This window comes from Pogonomyrmex barbatus, unplaced genomic scaffold (genome assembly GCF_055798465.1).
Source record: "Pogonomyrmex barbatus isolate J1 unplaced genomic scaffold, ASM5579846v1 scaffold1, whole genome shotgun sequence".
Classification (NCBI taxonomy): Eukaryota; Metazoa; Arthropoda; class Insecta; order Hymenoptera; family Formicidae; genus Pogonomyrmex; species Pogonomyrmex barbatus.
This window is the reverse complement of record NW_028297098.1, coordinates 13,715,592-13,734,144: the sequence shown is the minus strand read 5'-3', so window position 1 is coordinate 13,734,144 and position 18,553 is coordinate 13,715,592. Positions and strand designations below refer to the sequence as shown.

At 40.7% G+C, this 18,553-nt stretch overlaps 1 protein-coding gene across 1 annotated transcript in view; it reads left to right on the top strand.

Annotated features, from left to right (window-relative positions):
- Nucleotides 1-18,553, top strand: part of SIFR (SIFamide receptor) — a 44,543-nt gene that overhangs the window by 6,354 nt on the left and 19,636 nt on the right. The window lies entirely within an intron of this gene.

The window sequence follows — 18,553 nt, the reverse complement described above, 5'->3', positions numbered from 1 at the left end:
AAACGACGTGCGCTACAACGTGCGGCTAGATTTAAGGTCCTTCGCCGGCGAGTCGATAAATCACCGGTCGCAGAAATCCGCCCGCCGGCATAAATTTCGCCCGAGTCGTTTTTTGTTTGTTATTGCAAACGGAGATGCGCCAATACCGCGACGCGGGGTGTTGTAACGAGGATCAATAGGCTGCCTTTTTGTACTTCTTACTCACTCCCTTTTAATTTCTCCCACCTCCTCCCCCCCCTCCTCCCCTCCCCTCCTGCCCCCGTCATATTGATTAATTCTTAAGTATTGATACGGAATGTGCACGGCGCGTTTGTTATTCTAAATATTTGAAATTTTCATAAAATTTAAATAATTCGGATGCTGTATATATTGCTAAATACCCCCCCCTCCCCCCTCCCCCTCAGTCGAACGCGCTGTGCACGTCAACTAAACTCTTTACTCTTGCGTACAAGACTATCATAAAGCACGTCGAGTCCAGCTTGATGTGGCAACCACAAAGGAACGGAGGCATTTCGCGAATGTTGTCGAAGCGCGGCGTGCTAGATAGTTGTGTGTGTGTGTGTGTGCCGTACGCAAGTCCACACGGAGATGCGAAACGGCACGTATCGAGGCGCGCTGGTGTGCGAGCGTGTGCGTGTGCGGCGCAGGGTGAACGCCCCGAAGTGACCGCCTCCCGCACCCTCCGTTGCACGAGGGGTTCTCTCTCAGCCCGTCGGAAACTAGAACTCGCTGGCTGTCCGCGCGCCTGCTTCCGGTTCGATCCTTTCTTTCATTCCGCGCTCAAATTCTCCCTTCCCCCCCTCCTCCCTCCCCCCAGACACCCTTTTCGCACCCTCCGCGTGCGTAGTACCTATTAGTAACTTTTACCATTCATCAACACGTCCATTTCGTGGAAATTCCGCAGAAGCGCGACCTGCTTTCCCTCCCGTGTCTCCCGATATCCTTCCCGATACCCTTCCTTTTCATTTCGAACCTACGTTCCGAAATATTAAATGACCGAAAGGTCATTCTCTAATCGTTACAAGCATTAAAAATAGAGTTACTCGGTTATGGATTTATAAAGGAAAATGAGGTTAGTTCAATTATAGATTTGCATGAAAAAGGATAGACTATTTATTATCCAACTTCGAAAGCGCGGAAAAATAGGTTACTTCAATTATAAATCTGCAAGCTAAAGAAAAGAGATAAATAATGGCTTCTTTGATTCGTCAAGGTATATGTTTCTTCAATTTGCTACTTTTGCATCTTATTAAATTTATTGAAATCGCGACTTTAAACAGAACTGTAATTTAAAAACGAATAAAAATTTAATAAATGAAAAAGCCATACGATACATTTTTCTCAATTTCGAGCTGCATAAACTATTATTATAAAAAGGCAATTATTATTAATAAAAATATAAATTGTTATAAAAAGATAATTATTATTAATAAAGGCAATCAATCATTTCACTTCTTTTTACATGATTGACGATTATAAGAAATATCAAGTAAAAATTAAGAATTTTATGCTCGGAAATATTTATATAATATTTGCAGAAAAGGTGCATCTTGAAACATTCGTTATAAGTTAAATATTTTACATGTTCTATAATTGATATGATTTGCCTTATTGACAATTCAATTAAATGCTACAGTAACGTCATCGATTTACGATTAAGTGTAGTTTCGAAAATTCTTTGATCAACTTTGCTTATTTACTGGCTGTTGTTTGCCGATTTTGTTGTCGCCACGATTGTTTATTTCTTCAAAGAGCTTCTGATGCAATTGGCAGCTATATTAGTTAATAGCATAGAAAGTTTTCTATGTACATTGAGGTATGTCGAACGCTTACACGCTCACATCCGTTGGGCGTAGAATAAAAGGTAGTTTCTCATAGATTATATTATTAATAAATCAAGGTTTGTTTAAAATGTAAGGTGAGATCGAAAAATGAAAGAAAAAAGATGTGTGCTGTTATCGTCGTTTTTATCGTTTCGACGCTCGTCCGTTTTTAAAACGAAACTAAAATAGATTTTGCTAATTGACGTTGTTAATAAAACAAGATTTTATCCAAAGTTAGATTGAGATATTTATTGCGCAAACATCCTACATCGACGCTTTCAATATAGACTGCTTTTTCTAAATGAATTAAAATTAGCTTGTCGTGTAAGTAATACCATCGATAAATTGAGATCCATGTGAAGCAAGATATCGTGCCGACGCAAAAGAAAAACGTTGTGCGCTGTCTATATAAAAATGTTATCGTTGTACCCATTCGATGTTTCTATTTATGTAACGGTAGCCGTTGTTAATCAACAACGAGTACACGACGAGGTTGCGAGAGGCGACGTTATTTCGAACGTTGACGTTTGCCCAACGAGGACAGTCTCTGCCGCATGGAAATGAACGAAAAGACAAAAGTTGATTTATACTGTTTTTTTCCCCCTACATATTTTCTTCTTTACGACGCGAGGCGAGAATTGGTCGCGACCTCGGCGGAATTTCCGGTCGAACGAAATGTAAGAAATGAGAAATAACGATGTTTCCTCAGCTGGTATACGTAGGTCTAGCACGATGTACACAACTGGCATCGTCTTCGTGATCGAACGCGAGCGCGAATGTCGCCATCGGGGCGCGGTGTAATTAACAAACACGCTATTAAGCGGACAATGCGTGACGTCACGTTGGCGTAAAACATCTGAAATTAATACGGCGTATCATGCGATTCGACCAAAGTGCGGAAAGCACTTCTCAAAAGCAAGAAAAATATCATAGGCGTGAAATGAAGAAATGATGAATTCTACTTTAACTTCGGAAACAACGTCGAAATCGACATTATGGTAATAACATGGGCTTTCATGGTAAACACGAATAAAATTCGAATATTTACATATTCAGTACGTCGAGGGATTTTTCAATCATAAAATTTTGGGAAAAGATTCAAGCACATGCCAAAATTTTGCTTCTCTCAACAGAAAAATGTAGACGTACGGATCTTTGTAACGAAATTATTGCGAGATGTTTGAAATTTTCAAACTTAATTCTAGACGAATTCATTAGATATTGATTTTTTTTTTAATTTAATTGAAAATCCAATGAAATGTTAATAATCTGTAAACGATTGCTGCGCAATAAGATTTGGGCCGGCTAAATTTTAATGTATATCGAGCAAGTTTTTTTCTCAGAAGTGTTAATTCTCTGAAGTTTTGTTATTAAGATAACTAACAATTGGTAATTGCGTGAGGAAAGATGGGTGAGTTATAAACTTTGTAAAAGAACAGATTATTCACGTTCTATTTATGTGTAAAATATTAGCGCTTCGCGAAATTTCCCATAAGCAAAGATTGAGATCGGAGATCCAGCGGAGAATTTGACTTTAAAATTAAGATTAGAGCTTCTTCGAGATACTTCCTGTATATATCATATTGGGATGCTTTGTGCATGTCGAGTTATATAAATTGAGTCGATAATGTGTACATGACAGTGTGAAATGAGCTGCGATCACCTTGACTGTAATGTAAGAGAGCTGTCTATATAACTTACGGGATTACCTATTAATATATGCATTCTATATATATATATATGTCATTCTATCACGTATGCGCAAGTTTCCAAGTTCGTATATCGTATTGTTTAGAAAATTGGAGAGGAGCCGTACATCGTCTGGTCTTGGCGTACTCTTGATGCCAAGACTGTGCGAGGCGTAATATCTCTCGAAAGTGTGCTCAAAAACTTGGTCTCGTGAATATTCGCACGTTAATTTCCCACCGACGTTAACTCGACGGCGCGACATAAATTTGCAGCTTTCCGATAATCTCTCTCTAATCCTGCGTCGAGAATCCGAAGATCCGGAGGAAATTAATTCGAGGAACCGAGATATAAGACAGACTTAAGGCAACCTTCGCGGGCGGAGGTTTGAAAGCCCACAGCGGTGGATCTCCTCTCCGTTTCGTCTGACGGTTGTGTGAACAAAACCGTCGCGCGTTGCGGGAAATATTCCTCTCCGGGGAACCGCTCCGTAACGATTTTCCCGATTATGCGTGCTACGAATTGTGACCGCCTCGATCGGCACCGCCTTTTCGATTCTCGCGCACATCGCGATATCTCCGCTTCGTAGAATTTCAAAAGTGCAGCACACCGATAACCTGACCCAAACCGAGATCCGTACAACCTGTATTCGTGTCAAGGCGAAAGGGGCCAACACCCTGGCCTACATCGGCCGATCACATTCTCCAACCCCCGACTTCGACCTCGTTCGCCACCGACCCCACCGTCTCCCCGTTCCGACTACCCACGGCGCATCTATTCTTCGTCTTGCGTACACATCGCGGGTGCATCCGACAATATATATATATATATATATTTTGGATTTTTTCGCGAGCTTCCGAAACGCGATCTTCGCCGTCGATGACGATCCGCTGCTCGGATCAACAACGGAACGATCGACTTCTGTCATTCCTCGATAACGAGGCCTTACATGCGATGCCCCGACGACAGAGGAGACGCGAACCCCGTTTATCCGATTTTGCCGAGCGTCGCTGCGACGTGACCCCAAAAAAAAGAAAAAAAAAACGTAATCGACCGCGTGGCGAGGGTATTATGCGCGCGCGTGCATAATTGGCGGTGCCGGTTGCGCCACGGTAGGGAGGAGTTTTCAACGTTTTATTACCAAAGGATTCGCGTGTTGCGTGCCGCAGGATTGCACGAAATACGCGCGTACATCTACACGACTACGGTATGCCGCGTAAGCCGCGCCGCGCCGCGCCGGCAGACTTGCGATACGAGTGTGTTGGCACTGTGTCTACAGGTGAACTAACTAGGTCGGCGTTCCACTTGATGGGAGTTAGGGGGTAGCGAAAGAGGGGCGATTGTGCCGGACTGGCGGGAAGTTTACCTGAGGGCGATTTACCAGCCGGCGCGGCGCGTGCCTTCTTTTCCTTCTCAGCGGAATGCAAGCGGCAAACTATTGTTCTCTCTCTCTCTCTCTCTCTCTCTCTCTCTCTCTCTCTCTCTCTCTTCTCTCTTTCGTCGGATAAATCTCCGAAAAGTCATCCTTGAACGTTCCTCTCTGCTAGCACGATTATCCTGACAGCGTCTTCGAGATAAATATTTATTCTTATTCATGAAGGCTGGGTCGATTTGAATAGAATAGTCTCGCTTGTCTCACGATGTGCTCCCGAGTTTCTTGATCCCTCGATAGAAAAAGCCGCGGAGATGACCGAGCAGATGACTCGGTGGAAGTGAACCTGGTAGACAGAGACATGGCCCAGTTTAGATTTGGTCCGTCCAAGGTCGTGCCACGCGAAAGGATAATTACGTATTTAGGTCAGACGAGCGGATATCTGCACAGCTTGGTCTTGATGTAGATAGACAGCGCACTTATATATCGCCTATTAATTTTTATTGTCTTAATACGTCCTCAAATATTCGTCGGCCTATTAATTTTTATTGTCTTAATACGTCCTCAAATATTTTCATTGAATTATCCGACAGTGCTTTTGCTACTAGACGCGATGTATAGCGTGTACAACGGTGCTTCGCGTAAACGCGCGGTAATCATCATTATGATGATAAATTTGTTCAACTCGCATATCGCAGTCGTCGGTGAAATGCCCCGCGATGGTCTAAATCTTTAAAAAGTAATGTGTGTTTAGATCCATGAGAAAAATATGCGCGATTTGCGCGGCAAATCCGTTGTGATTTCTCCGAGGACAGACAGCTGTGATCTGCATCACGCGGAGTGTCGTAACGAAATTTCAGGAAGCGGGGGTTAAAAAGAGCCCGTCGTAAAAACCTCAGGGAGAACGGAGCATTTCAGGGAACTACGTGACTTTAACGACTCGCTATATTCATTTAAAAGTTGTCCCAGTTGAGGACGAGAGAGAGCTTTACGGAGTTATTACAATGATACATCTCGGGCTCGGGATTATTATTACGGTCGACGGTAGTCGGCGTTTCCCATCAGATGGGAAACGCCGACTAACCGTCTTTTCCCCATCGACACTTTGGAGTTGATCAAGATCTCGGCGAGCAATTTCACCGACGTGACATACGTTACTCCGATCGCGCTGCGAACTTTCCGAAAGCGCTTCCAAATCTTGTCGCGGTTTCACTCAGGGCGTGTCCCGCCCCCTCGTATCCTGACTGCGGGCACCTAACTTACGTTTCTGTGGACGTTTACAAGAGCCAGAGGATGCATGTCGTCTCGTCGAGGGGCTGCGTTACCCTCCCCCCCCCCCCCCCCCCGCGCGAGATGTCAGTCTCAAGCGCCGTGTTTCCGACCGCAACCTGCGACATTGACTTTGCGGCAACTATTATCCGGAAATTCGCGTCGCGAGACGCGTGAGAGCAGCTTGCCAAGGGCGAATATAAATCTAGCCAACCGGGATGGCGGCGCCAATAGAGATCGCTGCGTTTCTGGTAAAGATATACGGATGTAAACGTGTCACGTGTTACGTATTATAAGTCGGAACACGGATGAATAATTATATCTCCGACGGAAACCTCGGTTACCATTATTTTCAGTTCGACGGTAAAAGTTAAAAGTTACCGAGGTCAGTCTTTTCCTCTTCTCCTTTTAATCCCCCTGAAAAGAAACACGCGATCGCAAGGCACGTATTTATAAGTCCTCGACATACGGAACAATTAGTATCATTAATAAATCAGTCGGTCTATTCTCGTACATCCCCGTAAGTATCGATGTCACGAGCAGATACGTGCACGATAAATCCACGCCTTCGCGTATTGTCAGCGAGATTATAACCGGCCGCCATAATCTTGATGAACTGCTTTAGTTACATAATAGGTTGCATATTCGACCAAGGATAGAGGGTGCCGGTACGCCGGCCCCCTCGTTCAGCGGGTTGGAGATTGACTTCGCCGACACTTTTTCTAATTTCCGAAGGCGGGGAAAATATCTCGATATCGATACCGATGGATGTTCCTTCCTCGCGCTCTCCCTCCTTTGGACTCTTTTTTTTCCACGCCTCGCGCGACGGCGTGTCCGAAGCCAGTTTGCGCGCTCCCGAAGAGGGTGGAGGCCAGTGGGACACACCGCCGGCGCACACCTGTACAGCACCGGTATTCGGGTCATGCATCTCGGCCACTTGTACTAGGTCACTCCCTCGTTCGTTCTGTTGCGTTATCCCCTTCCCCTGCCCCCCTCGCGCGAACTTTTCCCTCGACATACAAGCCGAGCCGAGAGCCGGAGCGTTCGAGACCTCGCCGTCGCGAATAAATTTCTGCTTCGACTGAATTTCGCGTGACGGGGGAGGGGGGGGGGAGAGAATCTCACCACCGTACGTCGATGAACGTCGACGCACAAGCATCGTTCGCAGTCGATTCGGGGACTCGGCATCGCAAATAATGAACGTGGAGGAATTAGTGACCCGGCGATAAACTGAGGTTGGGGGCGGTGGAGGAGGGCGAAGAGGGATGCGGCGTTGTAATCGGGGGGGATGCTCGCGCTTAGGCGAAGGCCAAATCGCGGTTGGCTCCCGGCGTATGAGACGTCGATATGGGAGCACACGATGAAATACAATGAGGTGCTAAAGGTGCCTCTGCATGATTTCGGCCGTCTCCGTCTTCCTCGTGCGCGCGGTATCCAATCAGCATCGAGATGATGTTTTCTTTAAACGCGCGAGGATTTTTTTAAATTAAACATTTTACATTCAGAAATATTAATATTGAAATTTGATTTGAAAATTTCCAAGATGCTTAATATTAAATAGAAGTATAACGAGATTTAAATTTATAACGAGGGCAAATTTCTTAAAGATTCTACAAGTGATGAAGAGAAACGTGATGGAGAAACATTGAACGCTAAAAGGATTGGGGGGAGGGGGAGGAAAAAAGAACAAATACGTTACATCCAAGTTAACATATAGTTACAATTAAATGTGATGTAATTATAATTAAGCTTGATACATCGTAGGCACAGCCTTTTGTCCCAGTTCACGTTCGCGCTGGACATGGAAGGGAGCCGTTTTCGGAGCGATTTGCCATCAATCATGCGTAAATGTTTTTTCATTCGACGTCGAGCCATCCGACGTCGCGTGTGGACGTGTGTTTGGCGCTTCGTCGTTCACGTCACGTCGGAAAAATATCGAGAAACGGCGTGGCGCGCGGGTGGTAGAAGGCTCGATTAACCCGGGTAGGAAACGATACTACCGGCTTTCAGCGCTTCTAGCACCTGGCTCTCCCCTGGTGGAGGGATGGGAGGGATCGCGTCGCGTTGCCGCGCCAGCGAGACCTTGAAGGTATTTGAAACCAGGACAGTGTCCCGAGAAGAGAGGTCTCACGCAGTCGCAGTACGCGGACGGTTTACACAGGCCGAAGCACACCGAGCTGCCCTACATAGAGAGAGGGAGAGAGAGAGAGAGAGAGAGAGAGAGAGAGAGAGAGAGAGAGAAAGAGAGCTGCTACCAACACCGAACCCTCGCGCCCAGCGAATCTAGATCAGAGCCCTACGTTCGAATCCCCCGAGAGAGAGAGAGAGAGCGTGCCTTTATCCGTTATTCATGCATTTTTCTTACAAATATATCGTGTCTCTTCTCGTATTACCGCGCCGTTATTAATACGCCACCTGGCTTTCGTCACTTTGAAAAACCATCGCCGATCGATATCCCAAATTCCCAAATAGCTCAAAAATCGAGTCCGAGCAAAATGTAAGACACAAGTGTCTGCAAACGCAAGTAGAGAAAATAAAAAAGATATTCTTCTTATATTCGGAAGGCACAACTTTTTTATTTTGTGATATCTCTCTTCTTTTGTAAGATTAACAATTGATAATTGCGTTAATAGCTTATATATCGATACAACTATTTTAGTAATAAAATTAATTAAAGTTTTTAAATAATTATAAGTTTAAAAAATTTTTTAATATCATTGATTTCTACTAATTTGATCTTTTTTATTTATTTGCCAATTGTCAGCTCATTTACGATTGATATGTTCTCATCTACATCAATGGTTCTTCGACAAGCAATCTGCAGAAATTGCTGATGAAGGTGCTTTATGGGAAATCATAATGGAATTCGCCAGCTGCATATAATGGCGCTGAATATCTGAATCGGACAATCTTAAAGTCCAATGATATTTATTCGTCTCTTCCGTTTTCTTCTTCCTGTTCGCTCTTTGTCTTTCGTTTGCCCTTTTACTTTACGCTACGATTTTTTTTATTTAATGTATCAGAGATTGCTAAATGTTGCAACGTTTCAATAGTAGATCGATATGAATAAAAATCTTTTATATCGCGGCACGCTGCATTTATGCAGATTTCCTAATTTATATTCAATAATTTTTACTCAACGAAAATATTCATTAATATTTGAATAATTAATTAAGAATACTTTTTTTATTCTTGTATTGCGTATTTGTGTACATTTATGCATCGTATAGTATTATGATTTATCTAGCACCTTAAACATGGCAATCCGATCATCACATCACGCTGTCGGGTAACAACTCCATAATGCAAGATACTTATGGAAAAAGTTGTTCGATGTAAAAAAACATTAACAATTTCTTAAAGTTGAATTAAAAATATTTAGAAAAAATATATTTAAATCTATTAAATTTTAAATACATACATGTACAATTCTCTGCTAATATTTTTAAATTTCATAAATGACACATTTAATCATGGAGATTTTATTAATCAAGGTTGGTTCACAAATTTCTTTTAAGAATTATAAAATTTATAATAACATATTTAATTTCCGATAGCCGTAAAATTTCTCCAATACATTACATAATCATAGAGATGTAAATAATGAAATTAATTAAAAATATATATTATTTTGTAGTAGAATTCGAGACTTACAATTAGTATTATCGTAATGTTAAAGAAAATTCCATTAAATAGAATCTTTTCTCGACACCTTCGTGGAGGTAAAAGCTGACCAACTTTATCAAAGGATCTACAGTTAAGCGTTACTTAGCGTGGCAGAGACGGATTATATCATGGGCACAGAAAAAAAGGAGACGTAAATTCGCGTTTCATTAAAAAAAACTTTCATTAGAAAAAAGCTTACAGTGCTTTTGGGAGTAAAGTATATTAGATCTCGGATTTATTTGTGGTCCATTTGCCTGTTGGCCATAATTTTTGCTCATTCTTTTCCTCTTTCTTCCTTTTTCTCTTTTGTTGTAACATACTACTTAATGAAACTCAGGAAACACGAATTTGATGTATAAACGCGACTTTCTTTACTCTGTACGTGTATGTGTGTGTCCATCTTCACAACTGATCTTTGTGTTTTGCTTGTCGACAAACTTTGTTACGTAAAAAAAGTTGAAGACAAAGAAGTTGCAAGTACATAAATGATTATTTAACCTTTTCGCGTCTGATTTTTCTTGAGAAAAGAAACATACCTAGTTTAACTATTTTTAAAGATTATTTAGATTAAATATAAAAAATAAAGGTTCAAAATAATAAATTCATTATAGCAAAGACAAAGAATGAAATATTTTTAGTTTTATGTGAAATTGTGTATCGTGAGAATTGCAAAATATAAAATTTATATTGAAATATAGAAAACTATGACGAAAATATATATTCAAGGAAATCTGATGATTTAAACATTTAAATATTACAAACAAATCAATAGAATTCTAAACAATTCATGCGTGTTTTTTTATGGATATCAATACAATGTAATTATTTTATTGAACTTGCTGATTTAAACATTTTGCAAGAAATGTATCTATTTATTATCAAAACGTTCTCAATTTGGAATCTAATCTACTATGATAAAGAATCCAGTAAATTAAGTCGATCGTTTTCGCATCGCTAGTATCGCTAGTATATTTTCGTCACGCTATTATCATCGAAAATATTTGCAAGTTCTCATCGCATAAGAGATCTCACATAGTTATCGAGTCAACAATTTCGTTTATTAAAATCCAACGCACGGATGCAGAAAGAAGGCATAAAATTCCCGTTCTCATTATCTTTTACCTCTGTAGTTTCGATAATAGCCGTCGTTCTATGTCTACCAGGGTAGCACACGGGATTTAGACTACAACCGGGTACGATCGTTTTAAAACATATTATCCGATATTATCGCGATGCAAGAAAACAAAGTTACGTGCGCGCACGCGCGCGTGTTCAGTTCAAATTTTCATCGACCAGAAAAATTTGCAATCGTCACGCGATAATTTATTTTTGCACCCCTCGTTTCCTCGCCGCGTCTACTCCCATTCGCGGTTCAGTATATTCTAGGGCCTAATCTACTTTAAAATAAAAGATAAGCAAACCGCATTCCGGCCGGAAGTTCATGCGAATCAATCTCTATGAATTTCCTGGTTTGGAAAAGGCAATCCTCGAAGGGACGGGGGGGAGGGGGAGATATTTCGATATCGTTTGGTTACGGGGTCACGGCTTTTCGATTGAAATTCCTTCTACTTGGCTGACGTTACGAAGATGGACTATCATCGCAACCAACATAGTAGCCAGAGTGCAGGCACACATGTACGAAGATATCTCAGAAATTCTTCCAAAAGAGAATTGACGAAATTATACAAAATATATGTATATCAACAACATATTATTAAAAAATGTATATCGTTCAATATTATTGTAATTTGTAAATAATGTGTATACATCACACAATCTTTCTTTAAATATTTGTAAAATACATGAGATTTCTTGAATACACCGAAATTTTCAGTTTGCTCTTTTTGCATGGAAAATCAAGTTTGGCTTCAAGTTTTTGATACAACATGCCTTCAAATTAAAGAGTTTAAAACATTACATCTGTTACTTATTATTTTTCTCTTACTCTGTATGAATAATCATGACTCTCTCAGCAATATGATGAAACCTCTTTATGATTATTCATGAACTCGGAAGAGAAATGAAACAGCTGTAACGTTCCGTCGCTTGGCAACATTATCTTAAAAAATGTCGGAAAAATCTTTCATTATTTATATAAAACAAAAATTTATTAACATAAAATAATATTATATCTCAATGTGTATTATATATTCTCTCCTCCCCTTTTCTTCTTGTTTCTTAAAAATTTCAATACTTTATGAAAAACGTTAAAAATCACTGAAAAATATTTCACGAATTTGTGTTACTCCATCAAATTTATCTTAACAGCGATCATCTTCCAGATTTCCATAGCGATTACTAATTTGAACAGAGCGATATTTTACTTTACGTCGACGACTCTAAATTTCACTCAACTCTCATCGGAACGGGAGGGAAACGCGCGGAATAAATAATACGGCTGGGCTATTATATTTTTGATAATAATCTCTTTATAGCCGCATGCGTGGTCTTTATAGAGCCCCGAGAAGAAATCGTTATTCACGCGCAGTGTGGACGCGCGTGGAATCTTCGCAACGCGGAACTTTTACAGGCAGCTGAAGTGTCTCTCGCGAACGGTAAAATCCAAGATGTTATCCGCACTCGGTGCGCAAGGTCTTATTGCGATGCACTTCCGCCGGCGAGATCCGACTATGTATATTTGACGATGACGAGCGCGAAGGGAGAATCCCGCTAACTCTGCTCCGAACTGCGAAAATTTCAATCCCTTCCATTCCCGTCTCTCCCCTTCCGGCGGTGATTCCTCACGCCGACGTACCTACATCATGAAGTGTACGATAAGTTTTCTCGCTCCCTTTCATCCACGATCGAGCATCCCCTTCTGCCGTGGGTCCGGATATTAAAAAGAATCGAACTCGCGCGCTTTCCATAATTCTAGTAAGTCCGTACTTCGACATTGTACAAATTATGGACGTTGTATATATATATATATATATATATATATATATATATATATATATATATATATAGCGTCCAGCGGTGGTTGGTGATTTAACAGCATGCAAAACATCATAAATTTCGGATTCATGCTATGTGCTATCCTACCTTACGAAACAGATGAGTTTTAAAGTAACACGTATCCGGTATTTGTTTTGTTTGGAATACTATAGAGAATTTTAAATGTGACACACCGAAAATTGTAAATAAAACAGACGTAGCAGTAAAATCATCTGTATATAAATATTATTATCTCAATGAATACCAGATTTTTATTTTTTTTTATTAATAATGCAAAAGTAATTAATATTGATATAATTATAATATATATAATATATTATATATATTATAATTATATCAATATTAATTAATAATAATTAATATTGATATAAAAATTAAAATATTTACTTATAAACAAATGCACACATGTGGCACTATTTTACTTTAAAATATTAAATTTGTACTTTTGTGTAAATATATATATATATATATATATTTAAATATATCTCTTTTAACTTTCATATTCTTAAAATAACAAGTAATTCTTTAAATTCTCGGTAGCATATCGCTGCCCGACTATCACGAATTATTAATTTATCATTAATTGAAGCTGCATTCCGCGACGCGTAATATCTCGCATATGCGCGTATCGGAAATCATCCATGTTACGAGTAATACTTTGCACGATTGGAAGCGGAACGTGAAAGACAAATAGTCGGCATTGAGAGCGATACCGCGGAAGCGAAACTGCGAAATTCGCACAATGGGAAACTGCGCGGACGTCAACGCTGATTCATGGCGCGACGAATTACATTGCATCCTGTACTTTTCTCTTATTCCTCCCTCGACAGGAAGGATCCCGATCTGTCCGAGAACGTGCTGTGGTCCACGGCACTGTCGGCGCGTGTCCGAGCCTATACGACGCGCCCTTATCTTTGGCGCTTTGTGGCAGCATCATGGCCTTTACGATTACTTCTTCGTGCAGTCTCGCGACCGACGAGGTACTATAAGGCCCTTTGTAATGTTTCCATTAACAGAAGAAGACATAGCCAGCAGTTGGAAAAATGTAGTGTTGCCCATTATGCCTGCAATATAATGAAATCTTATTAGATGTATAACTGTATTATTTTCTACATAATATTTTCAATTTAAGTAATGGTAAATCTATTAAGATTGTCCAAGTAAGAGTAAGTCTACATTATTCTGACGCTAATTGTATGTTTCAAAAGGTCACCATAAATGGAAAATAGTGAAAATTTAATAATTTTTTAATGGAATTTAAGAATAAATATGTTAAGATATTCTTATAATCCTTTCGTATAATTGTATAATCCTTATAATTCGTATAATCCTTTTTTAAGTCAAGAGATATAAAGTTTTTTTATTATAACCAACTACGTGATTCAAGAGAGGATAATGGATAAATTTTTGAAAAGTTTGTATTTTCCTAAAAGTTTAGTTATGTTAAAGTTTTTTTTATATATCTTGAATGTCTTCTCAAATTGTTCTTTCTAAAAATTGTACAATTTTTATGTGGAAACATTTAAAAAAATCGTAAAAATATTTAAGAGATATCTTAATCCCGACTTTCCAGACGTAGTTTGAATTTTTGTGCGCTTTTTAGTAACCCACTTTCGATAAGTTGCAAATTAAACATATGAAATTCGTCTTAATGAAGAAGAAGGATGTCAAAAAAATTCTCGACGGTCCCGGTCTTAACTTAATCTACGATCTGGTCCTTAACCTAAGTTGGCTTGACTCCAATTTAAAAACCGTGAAGTAAAATCCACGAGCGAGTTGGTAAAAAGTATTAACTTGACATTTTCATTTCCAGTCGTGATATATATTCTCAATATGGTCTCAGAGATTTTAGTACGCTCTAAAGGAAAAAAAAAAAAAAAAAAAAAAAAAGAAAGAAAGAAAAAGAGAAATAATAAGAAAATTTTATATTTCTCGATAGAGATCGAGAGAGAAAGTCTCTCGTTCCGTTTCCGTTTGGAAATGCATTTGCGATATACTGCCCATGTCTTTTACGCAGTAATCAAGTCAACGAGGGACGGGGACGTAGATATATTCGGGAAGCATCCGGAAAGGACAGTAATTCGTTTTTAGTTAATCGATACTCAACGTGGCTCCTGCTATTTAACTATCCCCGTCCCTGTAACTAGATCGCGTTACGGTAATGCTATATAGCGCTGGCTCTGCTAAAAAGCTGCAAAACCGTAGGCCACTCTTCCTGTCTCGCTAAAGCCGACCAGTGCGCCGCATTGTGGTGTGACGGTAGTGTGGGTCGTGCGGGTCACAGCCACGCCACCGCGGTGCGTAGATTATTATACCTCGCCGGCGGCTTATCCAATCGAGCGTAGACAGTGAAAGTAATATGCAGAGACGGCCATTGCACGCGTGTATTGGCATCTATATATAACGGCGTTCCGCGCGAGCGAGGCGATTGTAAAAATTTGACATTTAAAATCGATCGTGACTTTGCGATAATTCGCTAAACCACCGATCGACCGGTCGGACTTTGTTTCCACAAAGGTGGACAATTAAATCCGGGAATTTTTTTTCCTCTCCTCCCACCGTTGAAGGCCGCGGGGGAAAAAGCGCCGTTTAATGCACCGACATCGCGCGCGTTTCTGGGATTAACTCGGGATCTTCCATCCACTTTAGAACGCGATCGTTTTTCATGCCGCGCGATAGAGACGCCAATTGAGATGGCGGTCGTAAAAAGGGTTCGCTCGACTTGAAAGAAAACATCTTAAAAGAAGTTAAAAGGAGTTATTCCGTTGAGTTATAAATTCGATGGGCAAACTTGATATAGGAATTATTAAAAATTACGGGCTTCAATAAAGTTCAATAAATTATCTTTATATTATCACGAGAGATCTTCTATTATTGAATGTCACTTCAAAACACACACACAAATTTGCATTCACATTTTTTGCTTGTTATTTCATTTAAATAGTCCGCATGTTAAAGACATACGTTTTATAAACATATTTGACGTGTAACTCTATCAAAACATTGAAATAAAACATTTCGCGCACAAAAGGGCCAAGGGAGTAAATCCGGTAAAAATGGGTCAAGGGCACTTTTCAGTTATTGCTTCGGTTTTTACTATAACACGACATCAATGTGACAAATTACTAATCACTACAAAATATAAATGACAACTTTGAATGGAAAATTACATGTTATTATCAATATATACAGATAGGTAAATAAGAAAGAGAAAATGTGGTTAATGGAACACTTGGTGCAATAATATTTTTCGTATACTTTCAAGTTCATGGATACATGACATAGCATTAATTTATATTACGAGCAATAAGAAATAATCGCATTACCGGTAAATCTTATCAGCGCCCTTGTCTGTTGAGAGAGAGAGAGAGAGAGAGAGAGAGAGAGAGAGGGGGGAGAGAGAGAGAAAGAGAGAGAGAGAGAGCAAATATTCCCCGGTGGGGTGAAATATAAATAAAAATAATACACGTGCCCGAATCATACACGTTTTCCACGTTCCCCGAACGTTTATCACCATTATCAATCGTTATTGCACGCTGCAACGGAGTTATGAAACTGACTGGTTCTACGTGCGTTAGCCTTTGTAAAGTGGCGCAATCGACATTTCTTTCGCGGCGGAACAGAGGGGAAAATAGCGAGATGATTATGTAATTACATACCTATAAACGGCTTTATGTGGTACGAGGTTATCTTTTCCGTCTCCTCGTGACTTATGCATCGGCGATTCTAATGAACTCTAATACCCCCTCCCCCCTCCCTCCCCCCCAAGCGTCGAAATACGCTCTCTATTCAACACGACGGGGACAACTTTTCCCGGCCAATAAACAACCGGGGCGATAAATTCCGTCCCCTGAAGAAACAAAGACGTTGATTTTTATTATCTCGAACCGATGGCCCGCTCTCACACGTTTATTCCGGAAAATGGTCCGGAAAACTCCCGCCCCGGCACAAGTCACGTACATACCCGCGCGTTATTCAGCGAGAAACTTTCTGAATGTCCCATCGGGAGCCGGCCCGTCAGGAGTGTCCGAGTGTAAAAGGGCTTCCTTGCGAAAGAGTGGATTTTGCAAAAGTTTTCCTGCGACGCGAAAATCTAACTTCCGTCATCCGTGACGCGCGTACGTATTAGCGCGACAATGAGCAATGAGATATTTTTGACGATAAGTTTCTGACGCGTCGACGGCGGTCCTTGCCAAAATTATGTAACCGGAAGTTACAACTTCATCGAGAATCGAGGCGAATCGAAACGGAACTGGCGTCCCATAAAAGCGTGTCTCCGCGCTTCGGAGCCGGGGATCAAATTACCGAATTGGATTTCAACTTCTCGAGATCCCTTTAATTTTCTTCCATTCCTTCCAATCCGTGATTTATACTTTTTGCGAGGAGCTAGACGTATGATAATTTTATTTCAAATCTCAAATGTGCACCTCGTGAATCTTCGGCAGCCGCGGGATATATGATTAAACATTATGAAAAAGAAGCGTTTTATGCGTCCGAGCGTTAATTGCTTCTGCGGGATAAAGCCGCAAGATAGAGCCGTTATTAAATATAATCGTAGGTATGGAAAGGAAAATTCATTTTATACATCTCTAGATAATTTTTTATGAAAGTCAATATTAGGGGTCTCCGAATGAAAATCTTGCTAAAGTTTGCTCGATATTATAAAGAGAATAATTGCGATTTTTTCACTCTACATTTTTATTCCAGAATTTGCAGAAATTATCCGTCGATACGCCAACTTTCCACCGCGAGCGTTAACGCGTATTCCTCTCCCTCCCCTCCCTCCACCCTCTCCCTGTGCAACTTCGCATTGTCCATTATCTCTCTCAAGTGGATGCATTAATGCAATGCGACGCAGTCAGACTTGCTTTATCGAGAAATTATTTATTCCGTATTCGATAATTCGGTATAAATAATTATCGCGGCTTGACAGCCGCGATCTGCACGGGAGGTTCTCTTCTGTGCGCGACCTCGTCGCGTTGCATGCACCATTCACTTCGCGCACAATGCAAACCTTACCTTAAGCAGAACGTATCCGCCACTCAGCAGCCGAACGTGTCGTCGCTCGATTAATACGCAAGCGGGACACGATAGAATTCGATTAGAACACATGTCCTCGCCGGTTACGTCCATTCCCCCCTCGTACGTTCGTTCGCCCCCTGCGAAACTCGCGTCGCGCGCTTCATTCATTATTGACAAGATCGTGCATCGTGCACCAGAACGAAAAGTATCCGTTCCGTTCCGTGTTGTTTCACAACCATTAGGATTTATGGCACGACTTCGAAACGGCAGGATCTTTCGCCGTTTCCTTTCTCCCCCTCCTTCCTTCACCCTCGATTTGCAAAATCAGTCGCGAAAATCGAGAGCAAATACCGTATCCCCCGTATTCGCATTGTTGTTTGTTTGCGCCAAACATGGGTTGATGTTACACGCTAGGTGATGCTCGATATTTATGAGCGACCTTTCCTTTGATGGACCTACCTATACCCTCCCCCTCCCCCTCCCCCTCCCCCTCGCGCCTCTGCGCGTAGTCCTATTATTCGCGAGAACGCGATAAACTTTCCCATCGATCATATTATACTATTAAATGCTTTCAATATTGTATTATGTGAGATAATTATTTACCGTACCATCAATCGTAGACAATGATGGATGACGCTAGTTGAAAATTTCCTTGTTTTAAGCTTTCCTCATTTTCGGTCACGGGATTAATTATTTTCTTCTTGAAAACGGATATAATAGTTGTTTGCGCGCGTATAGAAAAAAGTGACGGGCAATAAAA